Here is an 18193-nt window from a genome sequence, read left to right on the forward strand (position 1 = left end):
AGTTTGTACGATTCGGAATGGAAATGCATGTGCGACACAGCTACGAACGAATTGATTCCTGAAACACGTTGCCATTTGAACCATACTACTAATTTCGACACGTGAATAAATTTGAATACGTTTATATAAATGTTTTTGAGTTTAACAGATTAATTAACATAGTAATTAATAATTTGGTCGTTTCACTTGTCTGGCGGGCCTTTAATATGAATGGGCAGATATAATTTTATAATTACATCAGCACAAAAGCACGTCGACTTTCTTTGTTTATCGATGAGGTGCCATCAAAAAATTATTGTGTAAGAATCCAGTTGGTGGTTTGGGAGGTGTCTTTCACGTACGAAATGGGTGAAGACGATTTGAAGACCTCTGACAAGTTGAATACTTATTACAAATGTTACTTAATGTTGTCCTGCAGGATCTGTTCATTAATCACAATGATCATTAATTCACAGATTTATATTTTTAAAAAAAAAAAATCAATTTGGTCTGGAAAAAGTATGAAATATTTTAATAATATTCATAAAAAATTAACTATAACTAAAATATTTCAATATTTTGTGGCGTAACCTTTGGCAGAATCTATAAGTTTCTGCAGTGTGTCAACAGGAATTCGTTGTCACTGCTCCTGTATGGTTTGAAGAAGTTCTTGTTTGCTTTTGATGTTTTTTGTATAGATGCGACAGTCTAATACTTCCCAAAGGTGCTCAGTAGGATTTAGGTCGGGGGACTGAGACGGCCATTTATGCACAGTAAACTGTTTAAAAAAAATCGACAATTTTTTTTTCTTATGTATATCGATAATCTTGTTGGAAATGGTAAAAAAAATACTGTGAAAATTACAGCTCTTAATATTAATATTAAGAGGTGCCGCATCGTAAATGTTAATTTCCCGTTTAAATAACACGGGAACGGTGTTCTCTTGGATTTTGAAATTTTTTAACTCTCGTTAGAGATAATATTTCAAAATGATCAAAACAGATTTTTATAGAAAATTTAACGCTCTACAAAAAATGTCTTTTACAGTTTTTTGATATATTCATTTTTTCAAATGTTATTTAACATTAAAGTTGGGTTGATTTAAAATTTTGACATTTTTCTCATTTTCTGACGCAACCATCAACTTTATGGGAAAATTTTATATGAGATTTTTTGAAGAGAATTCAATTTCCTATAATTTATCTCTGAAAAAGTATTGTAATTGCTCTTCATTTTTTGTGAAACACTTATTGCTAGTTATAAGTGAATACAGAAAAAAATTGCCAAATTGTAATAAAAGTCTGTTAGTGTAACGATATATACTATTTTGATTATAATAAACAATCAATTTTTTTTTAGTAAAAACCTATTTATTTAAATAAAATACTTAATTTTAAGCAGTAAAATAACATTTATTTAATAAAATTTTTAATTTTCTGCAGATAACTTATGATCTGTAAAAAATATCAAAAACTTTTTCGGAGATAAATTATAGGAAATTGAATTCTCTACAAAAAATGTCATATAAAATTTTCCCATAAAGTTGATGGTTGCGTCAGAAAATGAGAAAAATATCAAAATTTTAAATCAACCCAACTTTAATGTTAAATAACATTTGAAAAAATGAATATATTAAAAAACTGTAAGAGACATTTTTTGTAGAGCGTTAAATTTTCTATAAAAATCTGTTTTGATCATATAGAAATATTTTCTCTAACGAGAGTTAAAAGATTTCAAAATCCAAGAGAACACCGTTCCCGTGTTATTTAAACGGGAAATTAAAATTTACGATGCGGCACCTCTTAATATTAATATTAAGAGCTGTAACTTTCACTGTATTTTTTTTACCATTTCCAAAAATATTTGTCGATTTTTTTGAAACAGTCTAATGTAACATTTTATAGAATAAGAATATAGTATTTTTTAATATATTGTATGAAACAACAATAATAAATTAATACTGTTTTAACAGTTCACAGTTATGGCTAAAATATTTTAAAAAGTTTCTATAATAATGACCAGTACTGTATATCTATTATTTTTACTTTCTGTGTCTCAATTAAATTTTCTGACAAAAATCTCATCGGGTGCCAAAATAAGCAAGATTTCCTTGCACAATTCGATTAGCCAATTGTGCAAACTGTGTGCGATGCGACCACAAGATGTTTTCGCATTCAATCACCGACGACTCGCCTTGAAAACACTGACATGACATTTAGCGGATCTAGTCATCGAAACAAAATGAAAAAAACAAATCAGGCAAAAACAATAAATCTCGAAATAGTAAAACGATAAAAAGGATAAAAATTAATTTCAGTTTCACATCCAATTTATTTTCTGGCAACCGTCGTGGCCAATAAACGCCAACCGAATTCGATTAATGCGTCGTAAACAGGAAATAAATGCACTACACACGAACAATTAAAACAACTACACATTCCGATTCCGAATCATCGAATCGACACTCAAATCCCCCCGAAACGATTCCCAAAGATTACGTTCGACGTGGATCAAGAGTTTTATTAATAAAACACAAAGACGTTCTTTTTCAAACTAATTTTTTTTTTTTGTTTGGCCTAATCCGTACACGAAATGCAACCGTAATCCGATAAACTGAAGGCACGTCATTAGTGACGGCCAGCTTCGATTTTAGTTACGACGAGAGTTGTTTGTTTTCAAGTCGAGTTCCATCAGCAAATTCCATTGTTGATGCGAACATGTGCATCCTCGACTATTTCCCGCTACAATCAAGAATGAGTTTGTTATATTTTACACTATCTTATTTGTAAACATACAGTGCATTAGTTGTTACCCTAGACAAACAGTTTTATCTGGAATTTTTGGTAAACGGGAAACTTATCGTAAATCAAATGGTTTGGTTTAGTAATCTTTGTACAGGGATGTACCAACAATTTTGTGTGTGCCTTGAGTAATTTTGTGTAATACACTTATTTCTTATTGAAAATCTGATTTTTTATTGACTACTATGTGCTTGTAAATATGTGGAAATGGGTGATAAGATATCGTCACATTATTAACGTGTATTTATTGTGAATTATAACGACAAACAACAATAGATTGTACAAAACATAATGTGTGGAATTTAAAAAAAATGGATCATTGTATTGTATGACAAATAACATAACTTTTTTTAATGAAAGACATCTTACTTAAAATAAACAAGATTATAATACAACCTCAAGTTTAAGTCATGTTTTAAGATTGACGATTGATCATTATTCAAACAAAAAGCTGAGAGCACCATTTATTTTTAATGAAAAACAACGTTATGAAGTAAAATATTGCTGCCTCAAACAATTATAATTGCCTAAAAAAATATTATTAATAGTCTAGTAATTAAATTTATGGATCCATAATATTGGCGTTTTAAATTAATGTGGGTCTATTCAAGACACATTAAAAGTTTAAGCCAACTTTTAGATTAATAAATTAAAAATGTAAAAGAATGGAGGATTATGAAGTGAAGAATTGCTTCTTATGCAAATACCCAGTAATTAAAATTATTGATGGCCCAAAAAATTGCATAACATAAAAAATTAATCACTAGGTGTAGACCTTAAATTAAAGATTAATCAAAAATATTAAAATATAACTTATATTTAAGATTAATCAAACAAAAATGTAACAAAATTTGTTTATTATTCTGATGAGAAACATTAGAAGCTAGGGAAGTGAATAATTACTAATTGAAGTAAATATCTAGTTGTTAAAATTATGAGTAACACCCTTTGATGGACCAAAAAATTGCCACTTAAAGAGTTAATCAAAAAAGGTAGATTTAAAATAATGACATCTTAAATTAACAAAATTATCCAGGAAATACTAAAATATAACTTAAAAGTTTGTCATTTTTAAGATTTATCAATCAAAAATATAAATTATTTTTTATTTATTGTAATGGAAACTTTAGTACGATAAGAAGTGAAGAATTACTAATTTGAGCAAACATCTCGTTATTAAAATTATGAATAACACTCTTTGATGTACCAAAAAATTGCTACATAAAGAGTTAATCAAAAAAAGTAGGCTTAAAATAATGACATATTAAATTAACAAAACTATTCACGAAATATTAAAATATGACTTAAATGTTTGTCACTTTTAAAATTTGTCAATCAAAAACTTTAGTACCTTAAGAAGTGAAGAAAAACTAAGAAAATTAATCAAAAAATGTAGATTTAAAATAATGACATCTTAAATTAACAAAACTATCCAAGAAATACTAAAATATGACTTAAAAGTTTGTCATTTTTAAGATTTATCAATCAAAAATATAAAAGTTTTTTTATTTATTGTAATGGAAACTTTAGTACCTTAAGAAGTGAAGAATTACTAATTTGAGTAAACATCTGGTTATTAAAATTGATGGACCAAAAAGTTGCTACATTAATCAAAAAAAGTAGGCTTAAAATAATGACATATTAAATTAACAAAACTATTCATGAAATATTAAAATATGACTTAAATGTTTGTCACTTTTAAAATTTATCAATCAAAAACTTTAGTTCCTTAAGAAGTGAAGAAAAACTAAGAAAGTTAATCAAAAAATGTAGAATATAAAATATTTTTTATTTATTGTAATGGAAACTTTAGTACCTTAAGACGTGAAGAATTACTAATTTGAGCAAACATCAAGTTATTAAAATTATGAATAACACTCTTTGATGGACCAAAAAATTGCTATATAAAGAGTTAATCAAAAAACGTAGATTTAAAATAATGACATCTTAAATTAAGAAAATTATTCAGGAAATGTTAAAATATAACTTTAAAAGTTTGTCATTTTTAAGACTTATCAATCAAAAATATATGTTATTTTCTTTATTGTCATGGACACTTTAGTACCTTAAGAAGTTAAAAATTTAATTTAAATAAACATCTAGTTATTAAAATTATGAATAACACTCTTTGTTAGGCCAAAAAATTGCTACATAAAGTTAATCAAAAAACGTAGATTTAAAATAATGACATCTTAAATTAATAAACTATTCAGGAAGTATTAAAATATGATTTAAAAACTTGTCATTATTAAAATTTGACAAGAAATTTTAAAATATTTTTTATTTATTGTGGTTGAAACTTTAGAGAAGAATTACTAATTTAAGATAACATCTGATTATTAACACACATTGATGGCCTAATTAATTTAATAAAACAAAAGTATCCAATAAGTATTAACAAATGCCTTAAAGTAGTCATCAAAGAAAATTGTAAAAGAAACATTAGTTTATCTGATTAAAAACATTAATAGATTATAAAGTGAAGAAATGCTGTCAACATTCAGTAATTAAAATTAAGAACAACACTCCGTGAAGGCCCAAAAATTTGTTACAAAAGGATTAATCAACAAACCTAGGTTCAAAACAATGGCTCCATAAATTAATAAAACAATCCAGGAAGCTGCACAACATGACTTAAATAAAATTTAATATTAATAAGAAGTTATTACTTTATAGCTTTATAGGTGCACCAAGTAATGATAAACGAATTAAAATTATGAATAACAATTTTTGATGGTCGAAAAATATCTACAAGAAGACTTAATAAACGTAGGCTTAAAACAATGGTACATCAATAAATCAGTGTTCTTTAACGGGAGTAATTTATGTTACTTACTTGAATCTGATACGAAATCTTGAATCCTTGGTTTAATCAGCTCGGTTAAAGGCGTGGCGACCTGTTGTACACCTAGAACAAACAAAATATTATATATATTTAACACATTAATGTCTGCAATTAATAAAAATGTGCGTGTTGGAACGACATCAAGAACGTCTCGCAAGTGACATGTAATGGTGGTCGGATTTTTGAAGAGAAATGTTTTTTAATGAAGGAAAACTGCTCACTGTAGGCATAGCCGTAAGAAGCCATCACCTCAGGGACGACATTCTTCTCTATATATGTTCTCACCCGCATACCATTATAACTTGACCGATAAATTTCAATTGTGGATAGTTTTTATTTTTAACAAATCTTATGCCCATTACTACGTTTCATGTCGGTTTGTCAATTATTTCTAAGTAGTTCTCACACGCCAATTAATTGTTGTTGCAATTTTGTTGTACAATCCATTGTCATTTGTATTCACCGTATTTCCTACTGAGTTGTGATATTCAGTTGAATGACACATTGAAATTTTCCATTTACATAGTTACAAGAATTGTATATTTCATTACATCTCTTATTTTTTATTGCGTCGGCGTTGTTTCGTAATTGTGTATTTTCGCATTGAAATTTTTCTATGATCTTATTGAAATTTCAGTGATTCATTTCTTATCAACTGGTAACCTCTCGCTGATTACACTTGACCTTATGAATGTCTATGTACCACTCTCAATCTTGTAATTTGTCCTTTGGACTTAACGCTGGAAAATCAGTTTAATAAATTCAGCAAGAATTTAACTGTCAACAATTAAATTTAACTTTAAATTGTCACCCCTCTGTATAAAAGAAATCTGTGACTGTCGGGGCGTTTATAATTTAATTTTATGGCGCACAACAAAGAGGTCCAACTATTTTTATGGTTACGTCGAGTTTATTGCTTTTGCTAAAACTGTTGTATTGGGTGAAAAGGGCCTGGTCATTTATAGCTCGAAACACCTTGCTATGAATATATTTAAAAATATATTTTGTAAGTCACGACCTGTCATATAATGAATTGTTGTTATTTATGTTTGTAGTTTCACAAATAGGCGCATAATTAATTTGAAAAAAAAAATTGGGGACAATTAAACAAAACGTGATGAAAATTTGTATAATAAGACACCTGAAATTGGAACACATTCTTGTGGTTGTTAATAATGTGTGGCAAGAAAAAGATAAAATCTAAAATAGTGCAACGTGAAAGACGATTATATCTTAGTTATTAATTAACATGATTATTATTAAAGGCCACATCATTGTCCATTAGCAAAATGTGAGTCAAAAATTATGATCAAAAAATTAAATTGGATTGAAAAATTAACAGTAAACTATGATGAAGGTAATTAAATATGTAGAAAAATACTTAAAAGTTAACAAAAAATACCATAAAATTAGAATAAATCCATCAAGAAAGGTGAAATAGTAAAACAAATTTAGTTTATTGTCAATTAATAAATATCAGAGGTAAAAATTCTAGAAAATCTCAAAGAAACATTTAAATTTAAATGAAGAAGAAATCCACCAAAAAAGTTGAAATTTTAAAATAAATTTACTTTCTGTCCCTAAATATATGTCAGAGATACAAATCCTAGAAAAGCTCAAAGAAGTATTTAAAATTTAAATGATTAAATAATATGAAGAATACTTAATGGGGATAAGTTAACAAAAAATACCATAAAATTAGAAAGAATCCACCAAAGAAGATGAAATTCTAACATAAATTTAGTTTCTATCACTAAATAAAAATTAGAGGTAAAAATACTAGAAAAGTTTAAAGAAAGATTTAAAATTTAAATGATTATATTAGAAAAAAACCTAAAGAAGATAGATAAGCTAACAAAAAATACCATAAAATTAGAAGAAATCGACCAAAGAAGATGAAATTCTAAAATAAATTTAGTTTCTATCACTAAATAAAAATTAGAGGTAAAAATCCTAGAAAAGCTTAAAGAAACATTTAAAATTTAAATGATTATATTAGAAAAATACCTAAAGAGGATAATCTAACAAAAAATACCATAAAATTAGAAGAAATCCACCAAAGAAGAAGATATTTTAAAATAAATTTAGTTTCTGTCACTAAATAAAAATCAGAGGTAAAAATTCTAGAAAAGCTCAAAGAAACATATAAAATTTAATTGATTAAATAAGAAGAAAAATACTTAAAGGGGATAAATTAACAAAAAAAAAAATACCATAAAATTAGTAGAAATCCACCAAAGAAGAAGATATTTTAAAATAAATTTAGTTTCTGTCACTAAATAAAAATCAGAGGTAAAAATCCTAGAAAATCTCAAAGAAACATTTAAAATTTAATTGATTAAATAAAAAGAAAAATACCTACAGACCATAACTTTTAAAAGCCCCGTCAAAAACAGAAAATTATAAAAAAAAATTAGTTTTTTCTCAATAAATAAAAGCAACAGGTACAAATCCTAGAAGATATAGAAGAAATAATGATTAAATAGTAAGAAAAAAATTAATAACGAAAAATAACATAAAAATTAGAAGAAATCCATCAAAAAAGATGAAAAGAAAAAAAATTATATAGTCAAATTATGACCCTCCTTTATATGATAAATGGTGGTTATTTATTTTAATAGTTTTACAAATAGCAGGGTAATTAATTTAAGAATGGAATGAGGACAATTAAAAATGATCTCATGACAAACTATAACCAAAATTGGTATAAGTATTTTAAATGATGGTAGTTAAAAATTATTACAAATAATTTGGTTTGTTATGCAATAATGGTACTAATGATTAGAAACAGGTCATTAATAAAATACGTGCATTAAAATGAATTTAACATTTTTCTGGGACTGGTTATGTTAATAATCTTAGACCACCTTATTACCATAACTATATATTATCTAAAAATAAAAAATATTCAAACGATACGTCATATTTACTTCAAATTTAATATTGATATATGGTAGACAGAGCTTTCTTATTAATTGTTTACCTGACACGTCGAAATATATCGAGTATTGATAATTTTTCACGGATATTCAGTCACAAACTACAACTGTAAATATTATTGAATAATAAGGTGAGATAATAAAAGAATATAACGATGCGGTCACAGAAGGGTATGAATAAATTTCCCACTAATAGGCCCGATATTATTCCAAATCCAGGTACAATAAAAGCGGTAATCGAAAGTTTTAGACGTGAATAGAAATGTCTAATCTTCCAAGAAGCATAAAATCTTAATATTATTTACGTGTCATGCTTATTACAATCCCAATCAAGCATTAAATCGTCGATTTAAACAACTATTTCACCCACTGATAAATTATTGAACGGACTCTTGTTAGCAGTTCATTGTGCCTCCTCGCCATATAAAATGGCATGATGCACCTTTGGTTAACCACATTCGCCCAGTCCCCCCGGAACCTAATCCGTGCACGATAAATCGACGTGACCTGAAGATGTTTTGTTAGGGTAGTCGCATGTGCTGCCACTATAAAGATCAAATATAATTAGGCCGGGTTTCCTGAAGGTGCCTTATGGCTAGGAAACGATAGAAAAAGGCACGTGGCTGATCACTTTGCAGCTTGTCTGTGCCAGGTGTGCAAAATTAAAAACCATTTGCCATCGACAGGCTGTCGAAATTTTCTTCTTCATATTAGGTAGACGTTTCTGTCTGACGTCAAAATCAATTAATGGTTAATTGTCTCCGGCCGTTAATGTTTTACTTACGTGTAAAATGCCTGATAAGATAACTACGTGAGTGCTAATCAATCGCCATTAAAATTGCATTTGATTGGTTCGAGGTATTTCCAATGGTGGTGTACGAATCAATATTCAGTTAGTCGTTTAGATTCATTTTATTATTGCATCATGCACTGATAATATTTATCGACCATGGAAGATGAACTCAAAGGGGAGTAAGAGATCCAAGCTAATCCTAGACATTGATGACTTTTCCAATTTTCTTGTACTTCCATTTTTTAATTGTAATAAACTGATCCAGAACATTTTATTAAGTGATAAATTTACAATCAAAAATTTTTATCCCTTGATTAGAAGACATCTTTTGAGATTTATTATGAACTGGTGATACTTTAAGATAACACCAATCAAAAGTAATTTTAGGTCTTAGGTCTAGAAAAGCTCAAACATTTAAAATTTAACTGATTAAATAATAAGAAAAATACTTAAACAGAATTAGTTAATAAAAAATTCCATAAAATTAGTAAAAGTCCACCAAAGAAGAAATTTTAAAATAAATTTAGTTTCTGCCACTAAATAAAAATCAGAAGTAAAAATCTTAGAAAAGCTCAAAGAAACATTTAAAATTTAAATGATTAAATAGTAAGAAAAATACTTAAAGAGGATAATTTAACAAAAAAATACAATAAAATTAGAAGAAATCCACCAAAGAAGATGAAATTTTAAAATAAATTTAGTTTCTGTGACTAAATAAAAGTCAGAGGTTAAAATCATAGAAAAGCTCAAAGAAACATTTAAAATTTAAATGATTAAATAATAAGAAAAATACTTAAACAGAATAAGTTAACAAAAAATACCATAAAATTTGTAGAAATCCACAAAAGAAGAAGAAATTTTCAAATAAATTTAGTTTCTGTCACTAAATAAAAATCAGAGGTAAAAGCTCAAAGAAACATTTAAAATTTAAATGATTAAATAATAAAAAAATACTTAAAAAGGATGTTAACAAAAAATACAATAAAATTAGAAGAAATCCATCAAAGAAGATGAAATTTTAAAATAAATTTAGTTTCTGTCACTAAAGAAGTAAATATCCTAGAAAAGCTCAAAGAAACATTTAAAATTTAAATGATTAAATGGTAAGAAAAATACTTAAAAAAAGATAAGTTAACAAAAAATACCATAAAATTTGTAGAAATCCCCCAAAGAAGAAGAAATTTTCAATTAAATTTAGTTTCTGTCACTAAATAAAAATCAGAGGTAAAAGCTCAAAGAAACATTTAAAATTTAAATTATTCAATAAAAAGAAAAATACTTAAAGTTAGTCCTGAACATTGATGACTTTTCCCATTTTCTTGTACCCATTTTTTAATTTTAATAACTGTGGATATTCCATTTTTTAATTTTAATAAACTGATCCAGAACATTTTATTACAATTATTTTTAACCCTTGATTAGAAGATATCTTTTGAGTTCTACCATGAACTAATGATACTTCAAGATAACACCAATCAAAAGTGATTTTAGGCTTCAAGAAGCAGTGAAAAAATCTATTATCTATTATGGAAAATTTGAAGAATACAATCTATGCTAATCTACGAACCACAATTTGTCTATTATAAACAGCTCTACAAATCTTAAAATAATGGAGAATCATTGATTGGTATGACTGTAGAATAAAACTGATCCATAACATTTTATTACGTGATAAATTAACAACCCAACATTTTTATCCCCTGATTAGAAGACATCTTTTGAGCTTTATCATGCACCGATGGTGATTTAAGATAACCCCAATTAAAAGCGTTATTTAGGTCTTGAAGCAGTGAAAAAATCTGTTGGCTACTGTGGAAAATTTGAAGAATCCAACGTATGCAAATCCACGAACAAAAACTTGCCCATTATAAAATGCCTAACAACTTTTTAATAGTTCGACAACAACGTTCGGTGTAATATAATATTTCCAAACACATGTAATATTTATGGCGTTATGTAATTCATGGGAGACATTGTTATCTTAACAAATAATAAATTCCGTGTTTTATTCGAGCGGATCTCAGTAATATGCTAATTCGAAAATTCATCGTTCACGATCGTCCCAATACAAATTAGTACTATCGCCAAATACAAATTTAATTTACTCCGGCAAAGGGTACCGTGATGTTTTTTTATATTGGGCAATTCTTAAAATAGAAGTAACATTACATCTGACATGAACAGTGATTACTAAAGTGCTCTCTTACGAAATCTGTGTCAGATTGAAGAGATACAAAAAATATAATAATTTGAGTCTTTCATTATAACGTTGATAGGTGCTCAATAAAACATGATAAAATGTTTCGTGGGCTGCTCTCGATTGTCTTCGACACATTGTTCACGCTTTTGTTAATGCAGTTTTGACACGTGAGCCTTACAAATCCTCAAATAACGGAGAATTATTGATTGGAACTGGACTTATTGTGTAGTTCTGTCGGTGGACCGTGTAAACGTTCGAAATTTTTTAAAACATTATTAATTGCCCAATTACTGGTATTAATGTTTCAGTAAAGGGATATTCGTTGTGTACAAAAACACAGGAAGTGATAATATCAGTTAAAAAAGAACACATGTCACAGAACACCATAAATATAAAAAAGAAAATGAAATATAACAATGGGAGACAACAAATGGTCGTACATCGTTTTTGTGGTCGCACAAGAAAGAGTCATTTTCACGTCGTTATGCTGTATGGATAGATGGTTAACTATTGTAACTTTCATAACTTGCAGTTGTGACGAAATGTGTTCACTTAAAAATAAATCAATTAGTCGGGTTTTTTGACCAAATTTCCTAATTGTGCATTTCAAAACACCTGAATGAGGTTTTGACGACCGTCCAAAATTTGCCAAAAAAACTAGTCAATGAATCAGTGCAGGTACAGTCATGGTGTGTTTTTAGATTGCGTCAGAAATAAATTGTTTGGTTTTGTTTTGTCATTGGTCGCTTAAAACAGGTGACATACGAAATTGTTACTAGAAATAGTCGAGTATTTATGATATACTTTAGTGTTTTTACATGTAAGAATTGATAACATGTTATTGAGTGTTATTGTACATCGTTCAAGCTGACGACATAAGAAAAATGAATGTTAATCTTTATTTTATTATTAGATACATGAAAATGAAATTAATGATTCGAAACTATAAATTTTAATAAAAAATTAATTAATCATTTTCAGTTAGCTTGTGACATTTTAAACCAAGTTATTTCATCGATCATAAAAATACACTTTTATGTATTTACCTATTTGATATAAATGCAGTAAATTTATTTCGAATATTTTGAAACATCAAAAATAACTTTAAGCAAAAATAGATTGGTGCCCAACAATTTCATCTATTATTAATAAAACTACAATAAAAATTTAAGAATATTTTTTTTAATATTCCAAGTTCTATTGTTGAAAAATAATAAAGATAACTCTTTGGATATAAATATTTGATACGATGACAGAATAAAAATTGGCGCCCAACAAATTTATGTGTATACATATTTTTTAATAAAATATTACTGTAATAAAAAGTAATTACAAATATATTACAAGAATATAAATGTTTCATTTTTCGATACATAAATAAGAGTTATAAGTTAATGTTTAGATTTTATTATAATTTAAAAAACAATATAAAAATTGGCGCCAAACGTTTATTTTTATGTTTGAATTTTTTCTTATACTACCTAAACTAATTTACCTACCTAATTAATATAAAGGCAACAAAGTTATTACAAATTATCATTATTATAAGAAAATGAGTTGAAACCACATTATCTATTATTATCTATTATTAATAAAATTATAATAATATGAAAATTTCTCTTTTTATTATTTTTTGTGGTTGAAAAAGTATTATAAAATAATAATAATAATAAATAATAAAATAAGTGTTTAAATTTACGTTGAATAATAATTTAATACATAGATTGGCGCCCAACAATTCCATTATTTCATTCAAATTATTATTAATTAAACTACAATATAAATGCAAGAATAGCTCTTGTACTGTTTCACATTTTATTGTTGAGAAAACACTTAAAATATGTGTTTATATATGAATATTTGAAACGATGATAGAATAAAAATTGGCGCCCAACAAATTAATATATATAATTTTTTTAATAAAATTCTATACATTATTAATAAAATTGCAATAAAAATAAAACTCTTCTCAGCATTTCCTTTATTATTAAAAAGATATTAAAAAATTAGTGTTTACAAAAGAATATTTGGAAGGATGAAAATAAAAATTGGCGCTCAACTATTTAATATTTATAATTTTTTTTTTAATAAAATAAAACTGTAATAAAAAATAATTTTATGTAAAATAGTAAATATCCTATTTTCAAAGCAACAATTGGATCTGTTATGGATGAAAAGTAAAAAATATAAAAATATTTATGTATGGCGCCCAACAATTTAAAATCAATGATACAAAACTATAAATATTAAAAGTTAATCGTCTTTAGTCAGCTTGTGATATTTTAAAAACAAATCATAATGTGCTGAAATAAATATCTATTATTATTTTAGTATTTTAGTTCATTAAACAATTTAATAAAAGAAATATAAAAATAAGCAATACTTTAAATTGTTTAGTTTGCTTTCCGTTTACGTAATTAATAAATTTAGTAATTTAATAAAAAATATTTGATAATTTAGTAGCAGTAACGTCGCAATAAAATAAAGTGCGATAAAAATATGTTTTCTACAGTCATGGCCAATTTATTAAATAAATTAAGCTCAGTAAACAGAACAAATTATAATTTTTGCGACGATAAGATATCTTTTGCAGAGAAAAAATACAACAAAATAATATAATTTATATAAATAGATCAATTTCACAACTGATCAATTATTTAAAATTAAAAGTGACGAGGAATTTATTTTTGATTTCAGCTGATTTATCTAGAACTCGTGACCTTAATGTATAAGTATAATTAGTTGCAATTATATTATTATGTAAACATAAATAGACGTAATAGTATCTAAAAATTACGAAAATATGTATCTGTAGCAACAAATACGTACACGCAAACAAATTAGTACTTATACACGGATGTAATCATACGTTTTTGTTTAAAATTCTATTCTTCAGCTGCGTACAAAAACAAAAGTAGGTAAATAAAAAGGAAAACGTAGTTTTATATTGTTCATAGCTTTTAAATCACGTTTTGTTTGCTGCGCATTTGAGGAAAACATATATATAATTTAACAATGGTACATTGAATTATTTACGTCTCCGGCAATAAAAGTTATTTATATTCACAACATTTATACGTATTGATAAGTATGAGGTCGTACTTAATTGATAATTTCGTGCTTTACCAGTTTGTCACAATTTTAAAACGTCCAGTTTCGATTTTTTTTGCGTTTTAGGAAATTTTGCAATACGACCATATCTAATCGAACGTTTTACATAACTGGCAAAAGTCGTTATTTATTTTCGAAGCATGGTTTTATAAATAAATCGCATTTTGAATAAGATCCGTATGATTCAAATTATAAATTTAGACGCTCATGTTGTATGACCACAACTCATTTCATTAAGATAACCCGAATTAAAATAAATAACAATTATAAATTATTGTTTTTGGCACCAGAGATTATAAAATGACGGAAAAAGACGGACTTATTTATATTATTTCTAGATTATCTGTTTTATTTATAATTACACAGATAGTTTATTCTTAGCTCGCATTGATTTTTACACTTTTTCATTCATGTCGATTGCTGTTTACTGTTTGCTCCTATAAACGTTTATTATATTTAATATGTAGAATAAACATAAGGCTTTCTTAGTTCCGAAATTAGTTTTTCCAAATCTAGAACACAAAAGTACCTTTTAACTGAACAATGAGGTACTCATTTCCATATTTGTTAAACGTTAGTACAGTTTACACTGAAATTAGTGAAAAGAAAAATGATATTCAAATGCAAATGGTTAGGTGATAAAACACTTTCTAGTCATAACCCTTATAAAGCGTTGTTGATTCTTAGAATTGCTGGAATCGCTCTATTGAAAACTGCAGTTGACAATGAGGTATTAAAAATGACAGAACACGAGGATGTATTATATTGTTATTGCCACTAATTCACGATCATTATTTTATCCAATTACAACTGAATATCTGTCGCAACGTCGTGGAGTTTTCACAACGCCCGGTCTGTGGCAGAGGGCGGTGGTTCTGTGCGTTTTCGGACGACAGTATCGAGGCACTGACATTATTTATCTTTGCATCATAAAATAAACCCTCGGGTGAAAGAAAACTTCCGGCGAATTCCCGGTAACAATTGACCAAAATGTGTGTCTGTAGAAAAAGGGTGTCGTCGGAGACGACACAGGCCGTGTCTAAAATTAAATGCCCAAAATCATTCTTAAGGATCGTTACCGAGAAGATTCACAATAGGGATAGGGAACTTTGATTTTTGAACTTGTTTGTTGTTGTTTGGTGTCGCTTTAACGTTTCATGAAACTAGCACGTACTTGTGATGGTGTTGGCGTTACTGAGGAGTTAAAATAAAAACTTTTTTCATATATAAATTGTTAAAATTTATTAAATAATAATTTAAAATTTTTAATTGGCGTCCAAATAAATAATAAAAATATCACTGATAAGTATGTACATGATATAATATATTAAAAAATAGCTGTGGCTCAAATTTAATTTTACGTTTATACTTTGATCTGTACTACCTTGAATAGTTTTCTTAATTAATATAAATATAAAATTATATATTTTGAATAGATGAATATTGGCGCCCAACTATTTCATTCATTATTAATAAAATTACAATAAAAATATAGATATAGTTTTTTATTATTTCATTATATATTTTTTATTAAAATTTGTAACATAAAAAATATCATAATATAGTTTTATTTAATACAATAAAATTTATTTTACGTAATTGAATTAACACAAAACATTAAAAATAACTGTGAATTTTTTAAACTAAAATTGGCGCCCAACAATAATATTAAAATTTATCTTTTTAGTAAATACAACTGAAATAAAAAATAAATACACATCTGTTGTTAAAATATAAGTATCTAATATTTCAATACAAAAACAAGAGTTATTAATTAATGTCTAAATTTCACGTGAATTTAACAAAAAGTATAAAAAATTGGCGCCCAACGTTTAATTTTATTTTTATTTTTTACCTTATTCGACCTAAAATAATTTATTTACTTTAAAAAAATAATACAAAATTAATTTTTAATTGTTAAATTCACATTAAACATTAAAAAATAACTTAATATAAAAATGGATTGACGCCCAACAATTTAATCTATAACAATATAACTCTACAATATAAATATATGAATAACTCTTGTATTATTTTATATTTTATTGTTAAGAACACACTAAAACTAAATGTTTACACATGAATATTTGGAACAATTACAGAATAAAAATTGGCGCCCAACAAATTAATGTGCAATTTTTTTTATTAAAATAGAGCAGCAGTAAAAAATAATTACATTATAATTATGTTGTAAGAATATAAATATTCTATTTTGCAATGCAAAAACAAGAGTTATTAGCTCTAATGTTCAAATTTTATTGTCATTTAACAAACAGTATAAAAAATTGGCGCCCAACAAATAATTTTATGTTATTAATATAATAACTTTTCCTACAAATAATAATTTGCATATTTTGATATATAAATGCTATAAAATTTGTTTTGAGTAATTTAAATCACATTAAACATTTTAAAACAAATTAATATAAAAACATATTGGCGCCCAAACAATTATAAACATTATTAATAAAATAACAATTAAAAATAAAAATTCATCTTTTTATTATTTTATGTTTTATTGTTGAAAAAAAAAATATCAAAAAATTAGTTATTTACAAATATTTGAAAAAATGACAATAAAAATTGGCGCCCAACAATTTAATATATATTATTTAAAAAAATAATAATAAAGCTGTGATAAAAAATAATCATAAATTTATGTAAAATTACAAATATCTTATATTTCAAATACAAGAAGTTATTATTTAATGATCAGATTTCATTATAATTTAACAAACATGATAAAAAATTGGCGCCCAACATTTGATTTCATGTTTATGTTTTAATTTATGCTACGTAAAATAAAAACTTAATTAATATAAATACAAAAAATATATATTTAGAATAATTGAATCGACACTAAGACTTAACTTAATACAAAAATATATTGCGGTAACATATGCAATTTATTTTTAGTTAAACTGGTTTATTGTTGAAAAAAATATTAAAATTTAATGTTTAATCATGGAAACAAGAATTATTCATATTAAAATTGCTCCATATGAAAATTGTTAGTACCATCGGTACACATAAACATTCGTGGTATTCACGATTCTGGTAAAAGCATTGACGTACACGAACAATTCTTCAAAGGGAAAACCCGCAAAATGTGAATGAACGAAATTAGAGCTTATCAAAGTATCGATTTCTTCGTTTATGTATATAATCATACTTGGCCAATACGCTAAATTTTATCAAGTATGTCTTGATTGTTTTATAGCTTGAAGTTAAATGAACTTCCTAATATCGTATTACGAACAGCCTATTTATACATAACATATATTATGATTAGATGTATAGTTTTACAGAATCAGTGAATATGCAAAATTGCATAGTTCCAGGAGTAAGTAGATTCGAGCAAAATTCGGTGCGTTTTATGTGCGACTATATATTTACGGTGCAATAAAATTTTTTTACGCCGTCAACATAATAACATAACCCCGAGACGTAAGGGTTACTATATTTGACTAAGCAACGGGCACTCAATAAAAACACAATGTGACGTAAGTAAGAGAGATACACGGG

General features: G+C 26.4%; 1 protein-coding gene across 1 annotated transcript in view; it reads right to left on the reverse strand.

Moving 5' to 3' along the window:
• The window catches only part of LOC109596306 (stAR-related lipid transfer protein 13), a 102376-nt gene that overhangs the window by 83912 nt on the left and 271 nt on the right, over nt 1–18193 (reverse strand). The window contains exon 2 of the mRNA XM_049968285.1: nt 5617–5688. The gene's annotated coding sequence lies outside the window, so the exon portion shown is untranslated. The remainder of the gene's footprint in view (nt 1–5616; nt 5689–18193) is intronic.

Source organism: Aethina tumida, chromosome 1 (genome assembly GCF_024364675.1).
Source record: "Aethina tumida isolate Nest 87 chromosome 1, icAetTumi1.1, whole genome shotgun sequence".
In the NCBI taxonomy this organism is placed as follows: Eukaryota; Metazoa; Arthropoda; class Insecta; order Coleoptera; family Nitidulidae; genus Aethina; species Aethina tumida.